Here is a 17,178-nt window from a genome sequence, read left to right as displayed (position 1 = left end):
AGGTGCGCCTGGCTCCCGAAGGGGACGGCAGTGCCGCCCCTCTCCGCCGACCTCCCTCCCGACTCTCCATGCCCTCCCCCTCCCCTCCCCTCCTCCCGCCCCCTCCCTCCCCCCTCCCCCCCCTCCCTCCCCCCTCCCCCCCCCTCCCTCCCCTCCCCTTCCCCTCCCCATCTCCGCGCCCTGCCCCTCCCCTCACTCCCCTCCCGGGGCCGCTGCGCCCGCCTAAGCCCCGCGGCCCCTCGCGGCCCCTCCAGGTGCCCGCCCACCGCGCGGCCGCGCGCCCCGCTCCCCCGCGCCCCCTTCGCTGCCCGGGCCCTAGCCGCCCGCCGCCTCGCCCCTCCGGCGGCCCCACGGCCCCGCTGCGCACCGCCGCGTCCTCCGCGAACCCCCGCCCGGCCGAGGCTGCTTCCGGGGAACCGGCCCCCGGGCCCCACCAGCCCCTGGCCAGCCCCCCGCCCCGGGACCCGCGAAGCCACGGCCCAGCGCCGGGCTTGTGTCCCCGCCACCGTCGCCCCGCACCCAGCGAGCGGCGGCCTCCTCGCCCTGCAGGCACCCCCGGGGCGCGGCCGGGGCGCGGGTGTCAGCGGGTCGGGGCGGGCGAGGAGGGGATGGGGATGCGCTGCGGGCCGGGAGGGAGGGCGGGAAAGGCCAGGTGGGCGCCCTGGGGCGGAGGCCAGCCCCCTGCCCGCACCCTGAGACCCCCGCGGCTACAGGCCGCCGCCCGGAGCGCTCTAAGCGGAGTGGCTCCCGTGTCCCCGAGAAGCCCACGGACTCAGGGGCGCTCAGGAGTCTCGCACCTGGGGGCTGGGGACGCTGGGTCAGTAGAGGCCCTCGGGACTTCGCTCCTGGAGCGAACAGTTCTCGCGGACTCTAGCCGTCGGGAGCAATCGAGGGCCAAGTTTCTGGCTGGGGTTGGCGACAGCAGCCGGGTCTTTTCCCAAGCGCCAGGTTTCCTGTCGGTGGGAACCTATGAGGAAAATGAGAGGGGATATTCACCTCCCCCGCGAAGTCCGTCCTGGGAGGACCCCCGACTTCAGGGCCTGCTGCCGGCCTAGAGGTAGGGTTGGCCGCGCTCTGGCTGTGAAGCTGGGAGACCGTCCAGCCAGCAGCCCGCATCTCCGTTGCTGGATTTGGGCCTACAGATAACAACTTCATGCCCTTTCAACCTTAACTGTTTCTTCAAACTGTTGTGGTCATCTTGAACGCAATTTGTTTCTAGACATTTTAGCAACTCCACGGGCACCCAAGAGCCAAACCCAAGGCTTTAAAATGCATCTTCTACTGTCTCATTCAAATCATTTACAAAAGAAGAAATGTTGTCTGGACTACTCCCTCGCCCGTTGTACCTCAGCTGACAATTCCACCACAAGTAACTGCAGTTTGTGGTCACTGTTTCCAACCACCACTTGCAACCAAGGCTCTCTAGGGCAGAGACTAAGTCTTACCCAATTTATATCCCTAGAAACCACAAAGTGCCTGATAAATATAGGAGCTCAGTGTGTTTGCCGACTTGAATTCCCCAACAAGTGATTCTTTGCATTTCTATCTGCTCTGGAGTGTTGGCATTTCTGCTTTCTGAACCTAGGACCACTGGGATTCCCGGATAAAGACTGAGGGGAAGCAGCTCACAGTATGTACTACTCGGTTAGATCCCGCCTCTGCCTTTTCTGGGTACAAGCACTTATGTTCTCTACTGTCCTTTTACCTTTCACTTCGCCTCTAGTTTACTGCTAGCCACTGCAGACGGTGGCATATGTCGCAAGATGGAAAAAGTAGGCGACCATGTAAAACACGGTCACAAAACTGAACATTGTTTTTGAGCTGGTGATTAGGGTAGCAGTATAATCCATCATTCACATATTTAAAGCTAAGAATAAGCCGGCTTGCTGCAGGTTTGGCTCATAGAAAGGCAAAGGCCCTATTTTTAAAGACCAAATGTTTCATGCACTTCTGTGTCTGACCTAGAAAGTGATTTATTTCTCCATTTGCAGGAATTAGTACTGGAATTAATATTAATCAATGGCAAGGAAGACTAGAACAGAGGATGGTCCTGTCTGTGATGGATGGTCCTGTGAAGTATCTTTCCTTCAGAAATGACTCTTTCCATTCCTCTCATGTATTTGCCTTGTCTGGAAGACTGATGATGAGCTTCTTAGGACAGCTTTATACTTTATATTCGAAGCCCAGAGAAGTTTAGCAGTTTGTTCAAGCCCACACAGCTGGTTAGTGGCAGAGCTAGGCCTAAAATCTTGGACCATTTCCAAATCCACTGTTCATTTTACTGTATCACAGTGTGAAACTCTTATGTTGTTCACTGTGAGTGCTTAATAAATATGAGATTTCTAACAGCAGCCCATTTGCTTCTGATTGCTGACTAGTTCAATTCATATTTATTTTAATGGAAAACCACTGCCTTCTAACAGCTAGTCTGTTGTTTATAAGAAATGAGTTGGTGGGCGAATTCCAGCCCTGTTGGGCAGCAGAACCCATCACAACAAATCAATGTCCAAAATGGCACTTCAGGAGGAACACATACCATTTATTTAGTACCCCCCAGTGGAGTAGCTCAAAGTAATTTGAGAATGTCTCATTAATCCTCATGACACCCCTGTGGGATAATAATAATATTATTGTAATGTTTAAGCGTAGAACTGTGGCAAAGCCAACAGCTTCTTTGAGCATGTGCACATTTTCCTCATATTTCAAGTCCTCAAATATTAGAGCCTAAGTAAAACCACCAGATTTGCAAACAGCAAGAGTAAATCTTGGTTTGAGCTTTCTGTGGTGCTCTGGACATAGCCTGAATTTCTTACTGATCACAACAGCTAGTACTAGAAGTAGCTCACCAATGATTTACCAGATGGTTAGCAACTTCTGGAACAGGTACAGAAGTGTGTGAGACTGGGACAAGGCAGGTCTAGAGATTCCCACTAGTTTCAATGATAGATAAATGAGTAAAAAAAACCCCACCTACCATGTGCGAGGCATTGTTCTAGGTGCTGTGGGAGTATGGGCTTTGACCATAGACCTTGCCCTCAATAGACTTGCGTGGAGTTGGGAAGATAGGAAGGATACAAGTCCGTGAAAATGTTTACAATGGCATCAGTTAACAAAACAGGCGATAGTACCAGAAATGTCACAAGATGCCCTGAGACTATCTGCTGTTTTCTAGCCAAGCTGCTACCTGCTGTTTCTCATTCGTACTAACCTGGTTCCTACCTCAGGGACTTTGTACTTTTTTCTGCCTTCTGCCTGAAACATACCTCTCCCAGAGTCTCGCATGGCTTTGTCCATCACTTTAGGTGTCCACTTAAAATATCCCTTCATCAGAGATAACTTCAAGGACCACAACCACCTGATTTCAGAGTTCCCCTTTCTCTCTCCCCTTGGTAACTTTCTGACCTCTTACCTGCTTTCTTTTTTCCTTACTCTGCTTATTTACTTGAAATTACATGTTACATTTTTTTTGGTTTCTTGTTTACTATGTCCTGTGCAAAAACATAAACTCCCCGATGGCAGCATTTTGACAGGATTTTGGACCAAAATCTAGACTACTACCTGGCACGTAAGAGATGCTTAATCAGTATGTGTTGAATGGCGGAAAGAAAAGGCTCGGAGTAAACGTACAAGGCATATTAAGGTACAGTGAGTGAAGCAGTTTGCTGGGGGGTTTGGGGGGTTTATTTTGGAGAGGTATTGTATCCAGAACCAGCGAGAGTGTGCAGATATGCATGTCGTTTTTTAAAGCATCCCTTCCTCTTTCTCTACTTCCCTCCTCTCCGCCCTCCCAGATGGGTCTGTCCTGCACTCCGGAATTTTATTCTAAACTGCTCCCTTAAAAATAAATAAATAAATAAAATAAATAAATAAACTAACTGCTCCCTTGAATATTCTTCCTGAAGAGACCCCAAACTTCATATTTATTACACTGAACTCACTATCTTTCTCTCCAGTGTTGCTTCTCTTCCTGTGTTTCGTATTTCGTGGCGAATACGAAGTCATCGGGAATCACTCCCCTGCCCCCCACACCCAGTAGGTCACTAAGCGCTTTGTGTTCTCTCTGCAAGCCTCTCCTCTCCTCGCTGCCACTGCCCCAGTTCAGGCTGTCATGACCATGTCATAAAGCTCGCAGTCTCTCTTTCATGTACTTCACTCTCCAGGAGGTAGCTGAGTTATTTCTGTGAAACACAGATTTGACCACATTGCTCTCTAGGGCTGCCATGCTGCTCGAACCCCGGTGGCTGACTTGACCTTCTGGCAGCAGCTTCTGTGTTCTTTCCACACCACTTACTGGTCCCTCGACATGCCACCCACTGGCACACTGTTATGCCTCTGCCCATGCTGGACACTCATGCTCTAGCCCACTGGACACCCCTCTACCTTTTTCCCAACCCTCCAGGACTGTCAGCCATGAGTACCACTGCCAAGGAAACTCAATAAAACTTGGCTGTAAATGAATTCATGACTCTCTTTCTCATCAGAATCCTACGGCATTTTGTTCAGAGGTCCATAAGAGGGCTTTGCTGTACTATATTTAGTGGGAATGATACGGACTGTTTCCCTATGAGAGTGTGAACTCCTTAACAATAATAACTAACATACTGAGCAGTGAGCACACTGCACTAAACCAGGACTGTGCTAAGCATTTTACGTGCAGTAACTTCCAGCCCACCTACCAACCTGCAGGCAGGTGACATTACTACTATACTACTTCACACCTGGAGAAACAGTGCAGGGTGGGAAAAGTCACTCCTGCAAGGTCCCGCAGGATTAGGACTTGGAGGAACCAGGATTCAAACTGAGAAGTCCACATTCTCAAGAATGTGACCACCTCTGCTGGGGTTAGAGGGCTTGCCTCATTCATCTGTGCATTTCCAGTCTCCAATATCGTACCGGTATATGATAAATGATTTTTGAATAGCATAATTGAAGAAAACCAATTATGAAGCATGGGTGCTTGTTCACTAAAAACTGACAGGTAGATGTCAGTCCTGTACCTCAACACAAAGAGTATCAGTGGGCTTTCCTGTATTTGTACCATTTTTTAAGAAGATGCTGGATAAAGGGAGGCGATTATTGCAGAAATAAAAGCAGATACAGATCCTGCCTGGGGTTAAGATGGCTCTCAGAATGAACCAGTGGTCTAGTCTGTGTTCTCACATGGCAGGATGATTTTCAGGAGAAAAAAAAATTCTATTCAGAGAAGCCTGCAATTCTGTCAGCAGGGACGGCAGCCAAAGAGGTACGAGTATTATGTCGGGTCAAGCATGTAAATGAGTCCCATGTTCCTTCTTGAGCTTCTTTGCAGGAGAGAGTACAGACACTGGAATACCTGCATGGCCTTTGCTGGTTCTGGTTATTTATTGAAAAACCGGGCACAGTCACACCTCTAATCATAGATAAGATGTGCAATTAATGATGAGACAAGCAGTAGAGCCCTCTGGTAGGCATCAACTGTTTGTTTGCAGACAGAAATCTTAACATTTGTAGAAACGATTGACTGGTTTTTAGATCAACAGTCCGAAACATATTAACTTTCTTTTAGCAAGATGTACATTACAAATAATACTTTCACCATGTTTTCTCTCTAAGTCGATGTGATGAAGAATGTTTAAAAAGTATCTAGAAAATTCCTTTTATTTCTTCATGTTTCTTCTGTGAGGTACTTGTTGTGAGGCTATGGGTGAACCACAATATAAAATCAATTTCTAGAGATGAAAGGAGCTATTTTTTGTCACATGACTGAGTTGATATTAATGTGAACTGTTGAACATAAATTAACATGAAACTGTGAAACTTTAGCAGACATTTATAGGAGTCTATTGAAATACTGTAAGGCCAAGGGTAACTTTCTTTTTTTTTAATTTATTTTTTATTGGTGTTCAATTTACCAACATACAGAATAACCCCCAGTGCCCGTCACCCATTCACTCCCACCCCCCGCCCTCCTCCCCTTCTACCACTCCTAGTTCGTTTCCCAGAGTTAGCAGTCTTTACGTTCTGTCTCCCTTTCTGATATTTCCCACACATTTCTTCTCCCTTCCCTTATATTCCCTTTCACTATTATTTATATTCCCCAAATGAATGAGAACATATAATGTTTGTCCTTCTCCGATTGACTTACTTCACTCAGCATAATACCCTCCAGTTCCATCCATGTTGAAGCAAATGGTGGATATTTGTCATTTCTAATAGCTGAGTAATATTCCATTGTATACATAAACCACATCTTCTTTATCCATTCATCTTCCGATGGACACCGAGGCTCCTTCCACAGCTTGGCTATTGTGGCCATTGCTGCTATAAACATCGGGGTGCAGGTGTCCCTGCGTTTCATTGCATCTGTATCTTTGGGGTAAATCCCCAACAGTGCAATTGCTGGGTCGTAGGGCAGGTATATTTTTAACTGTTTGAGGAACCTCCACACAGTTTTCCAGAGTGGCTGCACCAGTTCACATTCCCACCAACAGTGTAAGAGGGTTCCCTTTTCTCCGCATCCTCTCCAACATTTGTGGTTTCCTGCCTTGTTAATTTTCCCCATTCTCACTGGTGTGAGGTGGTATCTCATTGTGGTTTTGATTTGTATTTCCCTGATGGCAAGTGATGCAGACAGAGCATTTTCTCATGTGCATGTTGGCCATGCCTATGTCTCCCTCTGTGAGATTTCTCTTCATGTCTTTTGCCCATTTCATGATTGGATTGTTTGTTTCTTTGGTGTTGAGTTTAATAAGTTCTTTATAGATCTTGGAAACTAGCCCTTTATCTGATACGTCATTTGCAAAGATCTTCTCCCATTCTGTAGGTTGTCTTTTAGTTTTGTTGACTGTATCCTTTGCTGTGCAAAAGCTTCTTATCTTGATGAAGTCCCAATAGTTCATTTTTGCTTTTGTTTCTTTTGCCTTCGTGGATGTATCTTGCAAGAAGTTACTGTGGCTGAGTTCAAAAAGGGTGTTGCCTGTATTCTTCTCTAGGATTTTGATAGAATCTTGTCTCACATTTAGATCTTTCATCCATTTTGAGTTTATCTTTGTGTATGGTGAAAGAGAGTGGTCTAGTTTCATTCTTCTGCATGTGGATGTCCAATTTTCCCAGCACCATTTATTGACGAGACTGTCTTTCTTCCAATGGATAGTCTTTCCTCCTTTATCGAATATTAGTTGACCATAAAGTTCAGGGTCCACTTCTGGGTTCTCTATTCTGTTCCATTGATCTATGTGTCTGTTTTTGTGCCAGTACCACACTGTCTTGATGACCACAGCTTTGTAGTACAACCTGAAATCTGGCATTGTGATGCCCACAGATATGGTTTTCTTTTTTAAAATTCCCCTGGCTATTCGGGGTCTTTTCTGATTCCAGACAAATCTTAAAATAATTTGTTCTAACTCTCTGAAGAAAGTCCATGGTATTTTGATAGGGATTGCATTAAACGTGTATATTGCCCTGGGTAACATTGACATTTTCACAATATTAATTCTGCCAATCCATGAGCATGGAATATTTTTCCATCTCTTTGTGTCTTCCTCAATTTCTTTCAGAAGTGTTCTATAGTTTTTAGGGTATAGATCCTTTACCCTACCCTCTTTGGTTAGGTTTATTCCTAGGTATCTTATGCTTTTGGGTGCAATTGTAAATGGGATTGACTCCTTAATTTCTCTTTCTTCAGTCTCATTGTTAGTGTATAGAAATGCCACTGATTTCTGGGCATTGATTTTGTATCCTGCCATGCTACCAAATTGCTGTATGAGTTCTAGTAATCTTGGGGTGGAGACTTTTGGGTTTTCTATGTAGAGTTTCATGTCATAGGCGAAGAGGGAGAGTTTGACTTCTTCTTTGCCAATTTGAATGCCTTTAATGTCTTTTTGTTGTCTGATTGCTGAGGCTAGGACTTCCAGTACTATGTTGAATAGTAGTGGTGAGAGTGGACATCCCTGTCTTGTTCCTGATCTTAGGGGAAAGGCTCCCAGTGCTTCCCCATTGAGAATGATATTTGCTGTGGGCTTTTCATAGATGGCTTTTAAGATGTTGAGGAATGTTCCCTCTATCCCTACACTCTGAAGAGTTTTGATCAGAAATAGATGCTGTATTTTGTCAAATGCTTTCTCTGCATCTAATGAGAGGATCATATGGTTCTTGGTTTTTCTCTTGCTGATATGATGAATCACATTGATTGTTTTACGGGTGTTGAACCAGCCTTGTGTCCCGGGGATAAATCCTACTTGGTCATGGTGAATAATTTTCTTAATGTACTTTTGGATCCTATTGGCCAGTATCTTGTTGAGAATTTTTGCATCCATGTTCATCAGGGATATTGGTCTGTAATTCTCCTTTTTGGTTGGGTCTTTGTCTGGTTTTGGAATTAAGGAGATGCTGGCCTCATAGAACGAATTTGGAAGTACTCCATCTCTTTCTATCTTTCCAAACAGCTTTAGGAGAATAGGTATGGTTTCTTCTTTAAACGTTTGATAGAATTCCCCTGGGAAGCCATCTGGCCCTGGACTCTTGTGTCTTGGGAGGTTTTTGATGACTGCTTCTATTTCCTCCCTGGTTATTGGCCTGTTGAGGTTTTCTATTTCTTCCTGTTCCAGTTTTGGTAGTTTGTGGCTTTCCAGGAATACGTCCATTTCTTCTAGATTGCCTAATTTATTGGTGTATAGCTGTTCATAATATGTTTTTAAAATCGTTTGTATTTCCTTGGTGTTGGGTGTGATCTCTCCTTTCACATTCATGATTTTATTAATTTGAGTCTTCTCTCTCTTCTTTTTAATAAGGCTGGCTAATGGTTTATCTATCTTATTAATTCTTTCAAAGAACCAACTCCTGGTTCTGTTGATCTGTTCCACAGTTCTTCTGGTCTCGATTTCGTTGAGTTCTGCTCGAATCTTTATTAACTCTCGTCTTCTCCTGGGTGTAGGATATATCTGCTGTTTTTTCTCTAGCTCCTTTATGTGTAAGGTTAGCTTTTGTATTTGAGTTCTTTCCAGTTTTTGAATGGATGCTTGTATTGCGATGTATTTCCCCCTTAGGACTGCTTTTGCTGCATCCCAAAGATTTTGAATGGTTGTATCTTCATTCTCATTAGTTTCCATGAATCTTTTTAATTCTTCCTTAATTTCCTGGTTGACCCTTTCATCTTTTAGCAGGATGGTCCTTAACCTCCACGTGTTTGAGGTCCTTCCAAACTTCTTGTTGTGATTTAGTTCTAATTTCAAGGCATTATGGTCTGAGAATATGCAGGGGACGATCCCAATCTTTTGGTATCGGTTCAGACCCGATTTGTGACCCAGTATGTGGTCTATTCTGGAGAAAGTTCCATGTGCACTTGAGAAGAATGTGTATTCAGTTGACTTTGGATGTAAAGTTCTGTAGATATCTGTGAAATCCATCTGGTCCAGTGTATCATTTAAAGCTCTCGTTTCTTTGGAGATGTTGTGCTTAGAAGACCTATAGAGTACAGAAAGAGCTAGATTGAAGTCACCAAGTATAAGTGTATTATTATCTAAGTATTTCTTCACTTTGGTTATTAATTGATTTATATATTTGGCAGCTCCCACAGTCGGGGCATATATATTGAGGATTGTTAAGTCCTCTTGTTGAATAGATCCTTTAAGTATGAGATAGTGTCCCTCTTCATCTCTCACTACAGTCTTCGGGGTAAATTTTAGTTTATCTGATATAAGGATGGCTACCCCTGCTTTCTTTTGAGGACCATTCGAATGGTAAATGGTTCTCCAACCTTTTATTTTCAGGCTGTAGGTGTCCTTCTGTCTAAAATGAGTCTCTTGTAGACAGCAAATAGATGGGTCCTGTTTTTTTATCCAGTCTGAAACCCTGCGCCTTTTGATGGGGTCATTAAGTCTGTTCACGTTCAGAGTTACTATTGAGAGATATGAGTTTAGTGTCATCATGATATCTATTCAGTCCTAGTTTTTGTGGATTGTTCCACTGAACTTCTTCTTAAAGGGGAATTTTAAGAGTCCCCCTTAAAATTTCTTGCAGAGCTGGTTTGGAGGTCACATATTCTTTCAGTTCCTGCCTGTCTTGGAAGCTCTTTATCTCTCCTTCGATTCTGAATGAGAGCCTTGCTGGATAAAGTATTCTTGGTTGCATGTTCTTCTCATTTAGGACCCTGAATATATCCTGCCAACCCTTTCTGGCCTGCCAGGTCTCTGTGGAGAGGTCTGCTGTTACCCTAATACTCCTCCCCATAAAAGTCAGGGATTTCTTGTCTCTTGCTGCTTTAAGGATCTTCTCTTTATCTTTGGAATTTGCAAGCTTCACTATTAAATGTTGAGGTGTTGAACGGTTTTTATTGATTTTAGGGGTGGAATCTCTCTATTTCCTGGATCTGAATGCCTGTTTCCCTTCCCAGATTAGGAAAGTTTTCAGCTAGAATTTGTTCAAATACATATTCTGGCCCTCTGGCCCTTTCTGCGTCCTCGGGAACCCCAATTAAACGTAGGTTTTTCTTCCTCAGGCTGTCGTTTATTTCCCTTAATCTATCTTCATGGTCTTTTAATTGTTTGTCTATTTTTTCCTCAGTTTCCCTCTTTGCCATCAACTTGTCTTATGTGTCACTCACTCATTCTTCCACCTCGTTAACCCTCGTCGTTAGGACTTCATTTGGATTGCATCTCATTCAATTGATTTTTAATTTCTGCCTGATTAGCTCTAAATTCTGCAGTCATGAAGTCTCTTGAGTCCTTTATGCTTTTTTCTAGAGCCACCAGTAGCTGTATAATAGTGCTTCTGAATTGGCTTTCTGACATTGAATTGTAATCCAGATTTTGTAACTCTGTGGGAGAGAGGACTGTTTCTGATTCTTTCTTTTGAGGTGAGGTTTTCCTTCTAGTCATTTTGCTCAGTGCAGAGTGGCCAAAAAGCTAGTTGTATTGGGAAAAAGAGAAAAAGAGAGGAGAGAAAGAAGGAAAGAAAAGAGAAAGAGAAAAAAAAGGGAAGAAAAAAGAAAAAAAGAAGAAAAAGAGAAAGAAAAAGAAAGAAAGGGAAAAGAAAGGGTGGGGGAAGCAAACAAAAAAGCAAAACAAAACAAAACAAAAAACAACAACCACCGGGGAGTATCTTCTGCTTCTGTATACTTTAAGTCCCTTGACTTCCTCTGGAACTTGTCCGTCTAGCTGGTCTTCTGGGGGAGGGGCCTGTTGTGCTGATTTTCAGGTGTTAGCACTTGGGGCAGCTGCTCTGCCCCCTGCCTGGTGCAGGGCTCAGTGGGGGTTGTTTACCCCGTGAAGCCCCAGGAGGAACAGCCCCAGTGGCGGGGCAGCTCTGGAAACCTGTATTCAGCTCCCACAGTAACTACGGAGCTCTCCTCTGCAGGGCCTGGAGGCTCCGGGGTGGGGCCGCTGATCTGCTCAGCTGGGGCAGGAGCGTCCTCGCTGTCCTGGGCCCTCCTGGCCTCTGCCTGTCCCGGGGGGAGGCCGGATCCTGGCTGTGTCCCGGCGCCCAGTGCTCTCGGGCCTGCGCTGTTGGATTCGCACTCCCGGCCGTGCAGCCCCCTCCGTGGAGCCGCCGCCCGACGCCCCTCCGAGCTGCTCCCGGAGCCACGCAGCCCCCTCCGCACAGAGCCTCTTCCTCCGCCCGAGCCCCCCGAGCTGCTCCGGGTCCCGCCGTGCGCGCTCCAGCCCTTAGGGAGATCGGCGCACTCTCCCGGGGTGCAGGTGTCTGTTACTGTCTCAGGGAATCCGAGGGCATCCCCGCCCTCCTGGGTCCTGCTCCACCTCCCTGCGTGCCCCTTTCCGCCCGGGAAGGTCGGTGCAGCTCCTGCTTCTCCGGGACGGGGCTCTCCTGTCCTGGGGACACTTGCCCCCGCCTCAGCCCGGCGCCTCGTGGGGCCCCTCCCCCTTGGAGGCCTTTTGTTTCTTTATTTCTTTTTCCCCGTCTCCCTACCTTGATAGAAGCGTGAACTCTTCTCACTGTAGCATTCCAGGTGTTCTCTCTTTAAATCTCAGGCTGAATTCATAGATTTTCAGGGTAATTAGAAGGTTTTCTAGGTAATTTGGTAGGGACAGGTGATTTGGAGACCCTACTCTTCCACCATCTTGCCCCTCCTCCCAAGGGTAACTTTCGATGGAGGTTTTTTTGTATTGCTGGTCTGGTGAAAATGAAAACATAATTTATTCACCTATAGACCAAATGTTACAGTGTTATTACTTTGTCACTAGGTTTTGCAATCATGTGGACATAGTAACTCAACATGTCTGTAGAAAAGCATTACAATTTTATTGAGTTTTACATGGTAATGATGTTAATGAAAGTATATAAAGACCCACAATGAGCCAGTTAATACTGAGTCGTATAATGACAAAAGAATATGAATGCGATTCTTTGGGGGTTTCACCATACCTAAGACAAAATGCAATGGATACATTACTTGGTTGTAAATTAATGCAAATAAAACTAAACCATGTTGTGAGGTGTCCCTCGCCGACCCAAACACAGCTACAAGTATTGAAAATCTTTATTTATAGTTTCCACTCAGGATAACTCAGTTCTTGAGCCAATTCTAACCAAACTTATTGGAATATATTAGGAAATCTCATCCTTACCCACACACAGTGTGATAGGTCTAGAATCTATCTTGTTTTCCTAAGCCCTGGGTGCCTGGGATGGGCCTCTCATTACCTATAAAGCTTCAGGCTGGCTCTGCACCCTTGCTCTTTTGCATGACAGCAGGACCAAGCCTCTACTTAGTTGGCTACTGTTCTCTCCAGTTTTTGAAGACTGAAGCCCTACCCTGAAACCCAACTGGCTTGTTTGAGATTCTCTATCTCTCTTTAGCCCTTAGTAGGTTCTCCAAAGGCTGAAACTTGCCATAGGCTGGAGTTCTTATTAGACCATATGGACCTCTTGGAGCTACAACAGTTTCTACCACTCACCTGACTACCAAGATTGCCATCACCTACCCTGTGGCCCTGCATCTTCTTCTAGTTTGGGCCCCATGAATAATGAGGCTTTCCCAGCTTGCATCCCTGATTTCATTCTTTCCCCTAGAACTTTATTATTGTAGAAGTTGACCACCCTCTTTTGGGACTTGTCCTAAAGCTGAATTTATTCCCCTAGCTTCAGATCTCATCACTTCCAGCTTCCCTCTATATCTTTACCAGTCTACCATAGTCCTAGAATGCCTTATGACTGAGTTACTAGGTTGCTATGCAGAGCTGGAAATGCTAAAACAATTTCAACTGAAGTACATTGTTCATATAGTTCTTCAAATGAACTGGTGTATAATCAGATATGTCAGTTTATTTAAATATATGTTAAATAATGTTGGCAAATCGAACTCCAATAAAAAATATACAAAAAATAAATAAGTAAATCTGACAGAGAAATATACAAAGACAACTACAGACCAATATCATTGAATATTGTTATAAAATTTCAAAGTAGAATATTAACAAATAGAACCCAATACCATATTAATAAATTGATATGCTATTACCAAATGGGATTTATTCCAGAAACACAAATTTAGGTCATTATTAAGAAATCTATTAGTAGGGTGACTGGGTGATGGGCACTGAGGGGGGCACTTGATGGGATGAGCACTGGGTGTTATATGTTGGCAAACTGAACTCCAATAAAAAAATACATAAAAAATTTTAAAAATTACCCATCATAAAAAATATATGTTAGATATATATCAATTCAAGTAAATACAAATTTGGAATATAATATAATATAATAATATAATATAATATAATATAATATAATATAGATAAATTGTCTTGATTTTCCACCCCCATCACACTCCATTTGAATTTAGGAATCCACCTGTAGAGTCCCATCCTCAACATGCATGTAAACAGCTCTTTTTTTTAATATATATATTCTTATTTAAGTTCGATTTGCCAACATATAGTATAACACCCAGTGCTCATCCCGTCAGGTGTCCTCCTCAGTGACTGTCACCCAGTCACCCCATCCCCCCACCCACCTCCCCTTCCACTACCCCTTGTTCGGTTCCCAGAGTTAGGAGTCTCATGGTTCGTCACCCACTCTAATTTTTCCCACTCATTTTCACATCAAAGCAAATGGTGGGTATTCATCTTTCTAATGGCTGAGGAATATTCCATTGTATACATAGACCATGTCTTCCTTATCCATTCATCTGTTGATGGGCACCGAGGCTCCTCCCCCAGTTTGGCTGTTGTGGACATTGCAGCTGTGAACATCGGGCCGGGGGGGCGGGGGGCAGATGGCGTTTCCTTGCATCTGTATCTTTGGGGTAAATCCCCAGCAGTGCAATTGCTGGGTCGTAGGGCAGGTCTATTTTTAACTCTTTGAGGAACCTCCACACAGTTTTCCAGAGTGGCTGCACCAGTTCACATTCCCACCAACAGTGCAGGAGGGTTCCCTTTTCTCCACATCCTCTCCAACATGTGTTGTTTCCTGCCTTGTTAATTTTCACCATTCTCACTGGTGTGAGGTGGGATCTCATGGTGGTTTTGATGTGTATTTCCCTGATGGCAACTTTCTGCCAAATGCTTTTATGTCAATGATTAGCCTTCAGAAAAGCCTACTATTTGAGCATGTTTATCAGTTATGTTATTCAGAACCAGCTAATTTTAAGATGTGCTATGCTGTAGCAGAAGGGGATTCAGACTATCTGAAGTTAAAGTGCTCTGGGTGAATCCACTTCACCTCTGGCTCAGTTTCTCACCTGTAAAATGAAGAAGATAATATCTGAGCCACATGCTAGGAGAGTTAAGTGAGATTCTGTATGTCGAAAGTATTCAGTTACTGATCTTGCAAACAGTAGTGCTCAATTGTTCATTTATTCACACTTTCCACACCACACAAATGCATAAGAGGGGAGTGGGTGAGATACACTAAAATGTTCATACTTCTGATTGCAAAAGGCCACATGTGATACAAGTCTCTTATCTATTGTATCTCAAAATAAGACAGTCCTCTCACTTGGCTTTAATTAAATGTGGTCTGAGAGCACCCACATTTAGCAGGTCTTACAAAACTAGCCAGAGAACAAAGGCTTCCTTTAGAATCAGAACTCTGACATTTCCTGGTTATTAGTACTCTCATCTGTTTCTTCAACACTCAGTGCATGGCACTTAGTAGTCACTCAAAATATACTTCTTTAAGAAAGCTTTTTAAAAAAGACTAGCCTAACACATTCACTTCACAGGCAGAATAACGATGGTCTCAAGATACAAATAACTTCTATCTAAAGTCCAGTGTTTGGTTAGTGACAGAAACAGAAAAGAATCTAATGTTACTAATTTCCAGCCAAGTTCAATGGACTTTTCTTCCGTTTCAATTCACTCATTCATTTTGTTCCTCTTTCCTTTCCTTTCCATAATGCCTATACTTGCCACACATGGGGAATTGAAGATGAATGGGACATGTGCACCTGTCCTTCTGCATGCCGGTGACATCCTGCCTCACCTGACCTCTTTGGAGTCATCCTCAGTACTGCCGGTACCTATAGCACCTGCTGGACTCTTCTTTTCTTTTCTTTTTTTTTCCTTAGCTGACTTCTCTGCCCAGATCTTGGGTTCCCTTCCTTTTCTTTCACCCTTTTCATGCCTACAAACTTTGTGCAGCTTCCTGATTTATCTGTCAATCCATAAAGCAGGATTTCTTACCCAGAACCCCTCTCCTTAAATCCTGGAGCAAGCACGATGCCTAAATGGAGCTTGAGATCCTGTCCTTTTGGTGACACACCCCCTGCTGAAGAGAACACAATAACCTCTGCTTTTAACCACCACACTAGAGAGTCTGCACTTGGACAAAATCAATGCTACACAATTCTTAAACTCATTCCAATTGGAACAGCCACCTCAATAATACCGGTTTATTGAGACCTGGAGTAGGTCACAAACCCTAATTCTCATATACTGTTTGAACCCTTAAGTATCTACCTGCCTACCAAATTGTTGTCTGCCCAACCTCCTGTCCTTTGAACCTAGTTCTTAAGGCTTGAGTTCTGCCTCATTTTCCTTTTGTTAAAATTGGACTACTTCCCTACCAGCTCCTACCAGGCTTCTCCTTGAGAGACTAGAGCTGCTTCTGTGTCATCAACTGCTGCCTGAATCCTGCTCTCCAAAGGCCACCCTCCTAAACACCAGGGCCCCATTGCCTAGTTAATGTCAAGCTGCCTGGATTTACACTGCTACATCAACCCCATTATGAATACGTCCTGGACATAGTTCTTCATGCCATGGATATGGCTGATCCCCCTTCCTCTGCAACCATGTTGAGGACATGCCCTATTAGGCCAGACCTTAGCAGGGCAACAGGCTGCAGAGATGGGCAGAGGGAACACTGATTTCTTGCAAGAAGGAGAATAGAATGGTGAAAACTGAAGAGAGATTTAATTCCCAAATATCAATATCTGAGAGATGTAGGAAGAGAATGTGCTGTGGTAATACCTATTATTAATGGATATAAGTGCCCCTTTGTGCCTAGGAAACACTGGCTGCATAGCTAATGCACTGCTGAGTCCTCCTGACACCCTACTGTAAGCTTGATTTCTAAACAAATGGGCTAAAACTCAATTATCCCTAATTCTGAAGCACAAGAGCTCTGGACCCACCTCAGCATGAAGAATAGAGCCAAAGGTGACAACCAAAAAGAAAATTCCAGATGCTCACATTCAAATATGCAATCTGAGAGTGTTATAAGTGCATCCAAGCACTCTAGCGCTTGGTGAATGGTCCAGCTACATTATCAACCCCAGATACTGAGGAACTAAATAGCTCTTACTTTTTATAATGTTGTGTGCCTGAGTCAGAGGGAAAGCTGAGGGTATTTAAGATACCGGAATATTCCTTTTTGGGTCAGTTGTTACTTTTAATACAGTTGTTACTGTATCCAGATAGACTTTGGAGGTCAAAAAAGACTTAACTATAGATCATGTAAAATATACTGTAAATATATTATAAGTGGAGTCTTTTGAGTTTATTTTCTTAAGATAGTAGACATGGTAACAAAACTGGTAGCAAGGCCAAGAAACGTACATTTAGCATGCCAGGTTTTCTTAATTCACCCCATGAATGATATCTTGGTTCAGTAAAGCAACATGTTTAAGAAACTCCAAAACAGATTGGCTTTATAATCTCTCCATCTAGGTAATAGGAGCACGGGCATGTCTTCTTCATCATCACCTTCCTCAGTGTCCAGTATAGTGCCTTCTACATGGTAGAC

This window comes from Canis lupus, chromosome 6 (genome assembly GCF_011100685.1).
Source record: "Canis lupus familiaris isolate Mischka breed German Shepherd chromosome 6, alternate assembly UU_Cfam_GSD_1.0, whole genome shotgun sequence".
Classification (NCBI taxonomy): Eukaryota; Metazoa; Chordata; class Mammalia; order Carnivora; family Canidae; genus Canis; species Canis lupus.
This window is presented reverse-complemented; position numbering follows the sequence as displayed.